General features: G+C 43.1%; 1 non-coding gene across 1 annotated transcript; it reads left to right on the top strand.

The window, feature by feature from the left end:
• The first annotated feature begins 10330 nt into the window (after positions 1-10330).
• On the top strand, positions 10331-10434 carry LOC129471808 (U6 spliceosomal RNA). Its single transcript, XR_008653756.1, has one exon. It is a non-coding gene; the product is annotated as a U6 spliceosomal RNA (small nuclear RNA).
• Positions 10435-10660: the final 226 nt, after the last annotated feature.

The following is a 10660-nucleotide window of genomic DNA, read 5'->3' on the forward strand; positions in this document are numbered from 1 at the left end:
TTTCTGAGCCTCAGATTCCTCATTTGTAAAATGAGAATAATAACATTAAAACAACCTCATAGGACCAATGTGTTGTTTAGGTTAAGACAATGCCTGTATTTTCAATGGAACACAGTAAGCACTCAATATAAAGTAGTTAGCACCGTTGTCATTGTTATTATCACTACTATTTTTCATTTTAATACCCATAAAACCAACACTTTTCAAAATTATTAACTGCTAATCTGAGCATCCTTTCAGTCTCGCTAACAGTGTCAATTGTTTGCATCCTGAGAAGTGTATGAAATACGTTCTTTTAAGTTGCATAGCACAGAATCACATTCAGTTTTTCTCAGGTGATGGGAACATATTTTAATATATTGGTAAATAAGGAAACGTAAGAGCAGGCCTTAGAAGCCACTTGGGGCCTGAAATGTCATTTTCTTACACAACCTCATACAACCCCAGCTCTATTGGTCTGGATGCGCTGAATCAGAAGTATCTCTACTCGTCATTTCTGCTAAAACAGGTATTTCCTGGGCTCTATGGAAATACTTCTACCTATTTGATGTCCAGCTACTACTGCAGAGCCTGCTGCACCTGCACTGACTCTAATGTCAAGGTGACCGATTTCAACTCAAACTCACCTGGAAAAGAATGCATTGATGGATTGACTGTCACAATCTAGCATAGTGTGTCGCTGGTGCGTGGGGTTCTCCCCTTGATCCCCTTAGACTGCTGGGCAGTGATCCCTTGTAAATCAACTGCATAGCCAATGCAAAGGGAACAGAACTTGGCAAGATCAAGATAGACCTGGTTGTTATGTTGAGGCTCCTCCAAGGGACTAATGTAACTGGCAGATGCCTTACATAGCATTCCAAAATGGAAAGCACATTAGGTGGCAAAGCAAGACTTTTTAACTCATTGGTCTCCCTATTAATTCATTTTGGAATTTCAAAATACAGAATTTGCATTCATTATTGATTTCTCATGGGAACTCATTCTGACTAGTCTTTTCATACCACCCTTTTTGGGGAGCTGCTTTCCCCATTTCACCACAGGAGGGCAATAGTCAGTCTGGGAAGCTGTTTTGTACAACGTGACCTTGTCCTGTCACCAGGCCTGACAGAGCAGGGCCATCAGAATCCATCCCCCAAAGACAGTGACTTAGCCTAAGCTATTTACGGTTCAATCCTGGGAATTTGAAGTTGAGATTGAAAAGAGAAAAGTCTGCTCCAGGGAGCAACGTGTCAACTCGGGGTTCATCCGTGGCCATGTTTTGTTGTTGTTGTTGTTTCTCTATGTGGTCAGGAAAATGGGAATCAGCGGATCCCCGAGAAAGAGAAAATTGAAACAGGCACAAAGAGAGGCATAAAACCTCCTAGCTCCTGTCTCCAGGCAGTTCCAGAGAACTAAATTTATGCCTACCCTTCAATTCTATGAGATATTCTAGCATCATTGTAATAAATATTCCATATTGCTTAAGCTGGTGCCTGTGAGTACCTGTAATTTGAAACTGAGTCTAAATAACCAGTATAAAGGTAAACTAATTTTTTCTCGCAAGGATGTGAATTAGGCACTAAAATAGCATAAATTTTATGCTAAAATTCCAAAATAAATTTTGTAACCATTCTGCAGTATTGAAAGAGGGACAAAAAAAACTTGGATCATTAAATTCTGGGAATAGTACAGTTTTGATGACCTCAGCTATGAAATTATTTTAAAGGTTTTTGTTTGTCTCATCCTTATTATTGAAATTTTAAATTCTTAACATACTTCACATGTAATAGAGAAAATATTCAATTATCTTAGGATCTTCAATTCAAATAAATAGTAATTTCATAGTTAGAAATATAGATAAAAATGAAGACAAGAGAAGAGGTGATGAAGGTTTGCTCTAAATCCAGGAGATATGTGTGTGTGTGTGTGTGTGTGTGCGTGTGTGTATGTGTATGTGTGTATATGTGTATGTGTGTGTTTCATGCACGTCCGTGTGAAGAGACCACCAAACAGGCTTTGTGTGAGCAACATGGCTGTTTATTTCACCTGGGTGCAGGGAGGCTGAGTCCGAAAAGAGAGTCAGCAAAGGGTGGTGGATTACCATTAGTTCTTATAGGTTTGGGGATAGGCGGTGAAGTTAAGAGCAATGTTTTTCGGGCAGGGGTGGATCTCACAAAGTAGGTTCTCAAGGGTGGGGAGAATTACAAAGAACCTTCTTAAGGGTGGGGGAGATTACAAAGTACATCGATCAGTTAGGGTGGGGCAGAAACAAATCACAATGGTGGAATGTCATCAGTTAAGGCTATTTTTACTTCTTTTGTGGATCTTCAGTTACTTCAGGCCATCTGGGCGTATAGGTGGAAGTCCCAGGGGATGCGATGGCTGGGCTTGGGCTCAGAGGCCTGACATTCCTGCCTTCTTATATTAATAAGAAAAATAAAACAAAATAGTGTTGAAGTGTTGGGGCAGCGAAAATTTTTGGGGGGTGGTATGGAGAGAGAACGGGCGATGTTTCTCAGGGCTGCTTCAAGCAGGATTAGGGGTGGCGTGGGAACCTAGAGTGGGAGAGATTAAGCTGAAGGGAGGTCTTGTGGTAAGGGGTGATATTGTGGGGATGTTAGAAGAAACATTTGTCATATAGAATTATTGGTGATGGCCTGGATACGGTTTTGGATGAATTGAGAAACTAGATGGAATAAGAGAAAGAGAAAAACAGGTATTAAAGGTCTAAGAATTGGGAGGACCTAGGACATCTGATTAGAGAGTGCCTAAGGAGATTCAGCATAGTCCTGCCAGGAAAGATTATTTATTTACTTCAAGAGTTTAGAGTGGCGGTTTGGGGATAGCACCAGGAGATATCAGCTGTGATGGCTTGGAGAAACAGTGTAAACCGGCAGTGTAAACAAGAGCAGGGCATGTATGAGTAGTTGAGAACGGTGAATAGGAGTATGACTAGACAGAAGATATTAAGGATGACAAGTTTTTTTGGGGCACAGTCTAAGTTGGTCTGATGTCTGGAATGAGACTGGGGTCTAATAAAAAGGAGCGTCTATACAGGAGCTTAAATGGGCTGTACCTTGTAGCATTCTGAGGACAGGTCTGACTTCTGAGAAGGGAAAGTGGTAAAAGTATTGTCCAGTCCTTTTTAAGTTGCTGGCTGAGCTTGGTGAGATGTGTTTTTAAAAGACCTTTAGTCCATTCTACTTTTCTTGAAGATGGAGGACCGTAAGGGATATAAAGGTTTCACTGAATACTAAGAGCCTGAAAAACTGCTTGGCTGATTTGACCAATAAAGGCTGGTGTGTTATCAGACTGTATAGAGGTGGGAAGGCTAAACTGAGGAATTATGTCTGATAGAAGGGAAGAAATGACTGCGGTGGCCTTCTCAGACCCTGTAGGAAAGGCCTCTACTTACCCAGTGAAAGTGTCTACTTAGACTAAGAGGTATTTTAGTTATCTGACTCAGGGCATGTTGAGTAAAGCTAATTTGCCAGTCCTGGGTGGGGGCAAATCTTCAAGCTTGATGTGTAGGAAAGGGAGGAGACCTGAATAATCCCTGAGGAGTAGTAGAATAGCAGATGGAACACTGAGAAGTTATTTCCTTGAGGATAGATTTCCAAGATGGAAAGGAAATGAGAGGTCCTGAGAGGCGGGCTAGTATAAGCCTGCCTTTGCTGGTGTGTGGCGATTAGGCCTGGTGGAACTGCCATCAATAAATCAAGCGTGATCAGGGTGAGGAACAGGAAAGAAGAAAATATGGGGAAATGGAGTGAATATCAGGTGCATCAGAGAGATACAGTCATGAGGGTCAGGTGTGGTATCAGGAATAATGTGGGAGGCCAGATTGAGGTCTGGGCCAGGAACAATGGTAATTGTGGGACTTAACAAAGAGTGAGTACAGCTGAAGGAGCTGGGGAGCAGAAAGTATATGCATCAGGTGTGAGGAAGAAAATAGATTTTGGAAGTTACGAGAAATGTAGAGAGTGAGTTGAGCATAGTTTGTGATTTTTAGGGCCTCTAAAAGTATTAAAGCAGCGGCAGCTGCTGCATGCAGACATGAGGGCTAGGCTAAAACAGTAAGGTCAAGTTGTTTGGACAGAAAGGCTACAGGGTGCCGTCCTGGCTCTTGTGTAAGAATTCTGACCGCACTAACGATGCCTAGGAAGGAAAGGAGTTGTTGTTTTGTAAGGGATTGAGATTTGGGAGATTAATCAGACACGATCAGCAGGGAGGGTACGTGTGTTTTTATGAGAATTACGCCGAGATGGGTAACAGATGAGGAAGAAATTTGGGCTTGACTGAAGTAATGGGGGCTGTCTGTGAAGCCTGTGGCAGTACAGCCCACGTAATTTGCTGAGCCTAATGGGTGTCAGGGTCAGTCTAAGTGAAAACAAAGAGATGCTGGGATGAAGGGTGCAAAGGAATAGTAAAGAAAGCATGTTTGAGATCCAGAACAGAATAATGGGTTGTAGAGGGAGGTATTGAGGATAGGAGAGTATATGGGTTTGGCACCATGGGGAGGATAGGCAAAACAATTTGGTTGATAAGGCGCAGATTCTGAACTAACTTGTAAGCCTTGTCTGGTTTTAGGACAGGTAAAATGGGGGAATGGTAAAGAGAGTTTATAGGCTTTAGAAGCCCATGCTGTAGCAGGTGAGTGATAACAGGCTTTAATCCTTTCAAAGTGTGCTGTGGGATGGGATATTGGCATTGAGCAGGGTAAGGGTGATTAGGTTTTAGTGAGATGGTAAGGGGTGCATGATCGGTCGCCAAGGAGGGAGTAGAAGTATCTTATACTTGTGGGTTAAGGTGGGGAATACAAGAGGAGGATGCAGAGGAGGCTTTGGATTGGGAAGAAGGGCAGCAATGAGATGCAGCTGTAATCCAGAAATAGTCAGGGAAGCAGATAATTTAGTTAAAGTGTCTCGGCCTAATAAGGGAACTGGGCAGGTGGGGATAACTAAAAGGAGTGCTTAAAAGAGTATTGTCTAAGTTGGCACCAGAGTTGGGGAGTTTTAAGAGGTTTAGAAGCCTGGCTGTCAATACCCACAACAGTTATGGAGGCAAGAGAAACAGGCCCTTGAAAAGAAGGTAATGTGGAGTGGGCAGCCTCCGTATTGATTAAGAAGGGGACGGACTTACCTTCCACTGTGAGAGTTACGCAAAGCTCGGCGTCCGTGATGGTCTACGGGGCTTCCGAGGCGATCGGGCAGCGTCAGTCTTCAGCCGCTAAGCTGAGGAGTCAGAGAGCCTTGGGCCAGAGTTCCAGGGGCTCTGGGAGTGGCTGCCAGGTGAGTTGAACATTCCGATTTCCAGGGGGTCCCACACAGATGGGACACGGCTTAGGAGGAATCCCGGGCTGCGGGCATTCCTTGGCCTGGTGGTCAGATTTCTGGCACTTGTAGCAAGCTCCTGGGGGAGGAGGTTCTGGAGGAACGCCTGGCTGCTGCGGTTCGGGCGTTTGGAAGTTGTGTGCTGGAGATGTGGCTGGGCTTTGTCTCACAGTGGAGGTAAGGAATTGCAACTTTTTTGTATTATTGTACACCTTGAAGGTGAGGTTAATTAAGTCCTGTTGTAGGGTTTGATTCTAATTTTTGGAGTTTTATTTAATGTCAGGAGCAGATTGGGTAATAAAATGTATATTGGGAATAAGACGGCCTTTTGACGTTTTAGGGTCTAGGGCTGTAAAGTGTCTCAGGATTGCTGCCAAACAAGCCATGAACTGGGCTGGGTTTTTCACATTTGATGAAAGAGCCTAAACTCTCACTGATTTTGGGAGAGGTCTGATAAAGAAAAGGAGCATTAACCTTGACTATGCCTTTAGCTCCAGCCACCTTTTTAAAGAATAAATTGCTGGGCAGGTGGGGGAGGGTTAGTCACGGAACGAAACTGTAAGCCGGACTGGGTCTGAGGAGGGGAGGTGATAGAAGGATTATAGGGTGGAAGAGCGGAGGCTGAGGAAGAATTGGGACCTAGCTCGGCCTGGTGAGGAGCAGCCTGGGGAGGAGGGGAAAGGTCAGATGGGTCTGTAGAAAAGGAGGATTAGAAAGACTCAGTGACGCTTGGGGTTGGGACTGAGGGGACAGGTGGGAGGGAAAGAAGGAGGATCTGGAGGAATCGCATTGGGAACAGAGACTAGGAAGGGAACAAAGTGTGAAAAATGCCTGGACATAAGGCACCTCAGACCGTTTGCCCATTTTTCGACAAAAATTATTTAGGTCTTGTAGGATGGAGAAATCTTAAGTGCCGTTTTCTGGCCATTTAGAGCCATTGTCAAGTTTGTATTGGGGCCAAGCAGTGTTGCAGAAGAAAATAAGGCATTTAGGTCTTAGGTCAGGCATGACTTGAAGAGGTTTTAAGTTCTTGAGAACACAAGCTAAGGGAGAAGGAGGAGGAATGGAGGGTGGAAGGTTGCCCATAGTGATGGAGGCAAACCTAGAGAGAAGAGAGCGTAGAGACACGGAGCGAAGGGGTTCGGAGGTTCTTACCCTCCAGAAAAGCAGGAAAGGGGTCGGGGTGTGGAAATAAGGGATTGGGGCACAGAGATAAGAGGTCAGGGTGCAGAAATAAGGGATTGGGGGTTCTTGCCCTCTAGAAAAGCGGGACTTGTGGCTAAGGGTGAAGGACCAAGGCAGGCGTCCCTGCATGGTGTGACACCTCTGAAACGTGGGTGAATAGTCAGAGAGGCGTCCTTGCAATGATTAAACACCAAGGGAAGCCTGCCTTCCCAGTCTGTGACCGGCGCCGGAGTTTTGGGTCCACAGATAAAATGTGTCTCCTTTGTCTCTACCAGAAAAGGAAAGGAATTGAAATTAAGAGAAGGGAGAGATTGAAGTGTGGAGCCAAGATTGAAAGGAGAGAGAGGTTGAGGGATAGTGAGGGAAGTTGGAGAAGAGAGTAAAAATAGGCCGCTTACCGGATTTGAAATTGGTGAGATGTTTCTTGGGCTGGTCGGTCTGAGGACCTGAGGTTGTAGGTGGATCTTTCTCACGGAGCAAAGAGCAGGAGGACAGGAGATTGATCTCCCAAGGGAGGGCCCCTGATCTGAGTCATGGCACCAAATTTCATGCGCGTCCATGTGAAGAGACCACCAAACAGGCTTTGTGTGAGCAACATGGCTGTTTATTTCACCTGGGTGCAGGGGGGCTGAGTCCGAAAAGAGAGTCAGCAAAGGGTGGTGGATTATCGTTAGTTCTTATAGGTTTTGGGATAGGTGGTGGAGTTAAGAGCAATGTTTTGCAGGCAGGGGTGGATCTCACAAAGTAGGTTCTCAAGGGTGGGGAGAATTACAAAGAACCTTCTTAAGGGTGGGGGAGATTACAAAGTACATTGATCAGTTAGGGTGGGGCAAGAACAAATCACAATGGTAGAATGTCATCAGTTAAGGCTATTTTTACTTCTGTGGATCTTCAGTTACTTCAGGCCATCTGGGTGTATACGTGCAAGTCACAGGGGATGCGATGGCTTGCCTTGGGCTCAGAGGCCTGACAAAAGAATATCTGAAGATGAGTGTATTATGACTAAACTCAAACTCTGATATAAATTTGTTTTCTTGTTATTCGTCTTTTTCTCGAAGGTAGTACACCCACCCACAGACACACACGCACACACAACTATTTTTAAATTTTCTGTAATTAAGGTCGCGTACATATATATTCCCATCATTCCAGGGTGCTGGCATGGAGCTGACCAGGTGGGTGATACTTGTGTTTCTAGTGATTACAATCTGGCCTCAGTCATTCTAAAATCACATTCCTAAAGCCATTTCAGACTTGTGCTAATAGTTGGCTTTGAATATTAGGGGCTTAATTGGAAGCAACCGATTCTGGCCAGGTAGATCCTGATGAGGCCTGAAGAACTCCTGAAACAGATTTACATTTCTGAGGGTTCTTTTTCCCAAGAATTGTCCTTTTCCTTTGTATGGTTCATCTGTTGCATGGATATATGGTTGTCCCTCATCCACGCTCTTTTCTTGAATGTACCAGTCATTATCGCTGTATAACAAATGTGCCCTAATTTGGTGGCCTGAAAAAAACCCACCATTTGATTATGTTAATTGCTCCTGTGGAGCAGGAATTCAGACAGTGTCCAACAAAAATGGCTGGTCTCTGGTCTCTGATTTTGGTGCGTCTTTCACTTCCTTGTCTGGTGCCTGATTTAATCTGCCTCAGCTGGGACTGTAAGCCCCTTACCCACACAGGGCCTCCCTAGGTGGTTTAGGTTTCTCTTAGCATGGCAGCTGGATTCTGAGATACCCAAGAGGAAGCACCTGGAAAGTGATTGTTCTAAGAGAACAAGGTAAAAGCTGCATGGAAATTTTATGTCCCAGCCTTGGAAGTTAAATAGCATCACTTCCTCACTGAATTTATAGAGCAGGAGATATAGACCCCACTCTCAAAGGAAGGAATGTCATAGAATTTGCAACCATCTTAAATCCAGTCAACTAACAGCTGACAGAAGAAGCCAAATCAGAATCTAAGTATACATTATTTGTAAACTAGATTGGAAAATACAGCAGGGATATTTTGCTTATCCCACTCTTACTGAGTTTGCCTACCTAGATGCAGACAAAATTTCAAAACAGCAGCTTCTTCCTCATCTTTCCACCCTGTTGTAAGAGAGGATAGATCCCAAAATATTTATTACACTGGAAGAGGAAAAAGAGGAGAATTTACTCTGCATGAAGGCAGTCAAGGGAAAAAGAGAGCTTTGAAACACCAACTGATTATGTGGACAAATTAGATACTCCTTCATCCTCCTGCAGAGTAGTGAGTCAGGGAGTGAAGGGTAGAATAATGAGAAGCGTCCTGAACAAAATACCCAAGAAAGTATAAATGTTGGTGCATTTTTCTTTCTCTGCAAAGGTAACACATTGAGGACAAATTTTTTCCCTAATAATTCCCTGCCTCACTCCCTCATAATCTCTAAGCAATATATATGTTTCTCAAACCTAAAGATATAAAGCCACATAGTATGCGATCCCAAGCGGTGTAAAAGTTTTGTGCGAAATCATTGGAGATAGAAGGAAATAGCCTGGCTTGCTTAGCTCTCAAAATTGAATAGAAAAATAATCAGAGGTTTTTACATAACCAGGATATTAGTTTTGTTGCTTAATGTCAATTTTACGCGTTTAACAAAATACAGACTAGATATCATGTGCATTATTAAATAGCTCCTACTGTGGAAATGTGATAGTCAATATTAGAATTATCCAGGATTGTAATCTTGAAATAGAAATGCTTAACAATATATTTGTTCTCTCTATTGTTTTCCATGTAGAGCTTACTATGCAGTATTTCTTCTTCATAATACTTAATACAAGTTTAATGAATGAATTATGCTGTAATTACTTACTTACTATGTGACATCTTTCTGGGAGTCATAGATTGTGTTAATGGCTCCAATACTTCACAATCCTGCTGATTAAAGCTATTGCCTTGAGACTTTGCATTTTCTTCCACAAAAGAGGACATTTCTCTGTCCCCTGATTTGGGGTTTGGTTATCTAACTAACTTGCTTTAACCAACGGAATAAAGCAGAACTTACGGAGAGCTAGTTCCAAGTCAAGAATCCAAAAGACTGCATAAAATGCAGTTCTACATGAGCTGATGCCATCATCATGAGAAAGACAGGCTTAGTCTAGCCTGTTAGTCTGTGGAAGAGAATGAAAAACACGTGAAACAGAACTTTCCCATCTAAATGAAACCTGCCAAATCCAACCAAGAGCAGAGCCCACATGTCTGGCATTACTCCTGTGTTTGCAGTTAGCTGCTTGTGCATTTGCAAATACCAACAGGGACTCACTTTAGGCTGCGTTTGGCTGGGGCAGCTTACCTGGTGTTACGGTCTGAATGTATTCCCTAAACTTTGTGTGTTAGAAACATAATCCCCAAAGCAAATGTTGGGAGGATAGGTCTTTGGGGAGGTATTTAGGTCATGAGGGTTCTGTCCTCATGAATGGATTAATGTCATTATGAAAGGACTCAGTGAAGGGAGTTTGCCCCTCTCTCTTTTGCCCTTCCATGCCTTCTACCTCTTCTACTTGCTGAGGATACATCATTCCTCTTCTTCAGAGGATGCAGGAACAAGGCACGAACTTGGAAGCAGAGATTAGGCCCTTACTAGATCTGAACCTGCTGGTGCCTTGATCGTGGTTTCCAGCCTCCACTAAAAATACATTTCTGTTCTCTATTAATTACCTAGTCTAAAGTATTTTGTTATAACAACACAAAGTAAGACATCTGGTATGTCTCTCTACAGCCCATCCATCTTCCTTTTGGGAGGCTAACACAGACATGTTCTACCCATAGTGATTGCAGAAATGCTAAAAAGCAAATAGAAATGCATGAGGGTGCTGACTTCAGCAGCACATACACTAAAATTGAAATGATATGGAGATTAGCATAGCCTCTGCGCAAGGATGACACGCAAATTCGTGAAGCACTGCAGATTTCTGTAACACAAAGGATAAATGTTTAAGGAGATGGATACCCCATTTCCCATGACGTGATTATTATACATCGCCTGCGTCTGTAAATATATCTCACATACCTCATGAGATATTTAAACATCTATTGTATACCCAAAAAAATTTAAAATGAAACATTTTTTTAAAAATGTATGAGGGCCTTTGAAGCCTAGGCTTTGAACAGACATACCTTCATTTCTGCCTCATTCTATT

This window comes from Symphalangus syndactylus, chromosome 21 (genome assembly GCF_028878055.3).
Source record: "Symphalangus syndactylus isolate Jambi chromosome 21, NHGRI_mSymSyn1-v2.1_pri, whole genome shotgun sequence".
Taxonomy (NCBI): Eukaryota; Metazoa; Chordata; class Mammalia; order Primates; family Hylobatidae; genus Symphalangus; species Symphalangus syndactylus.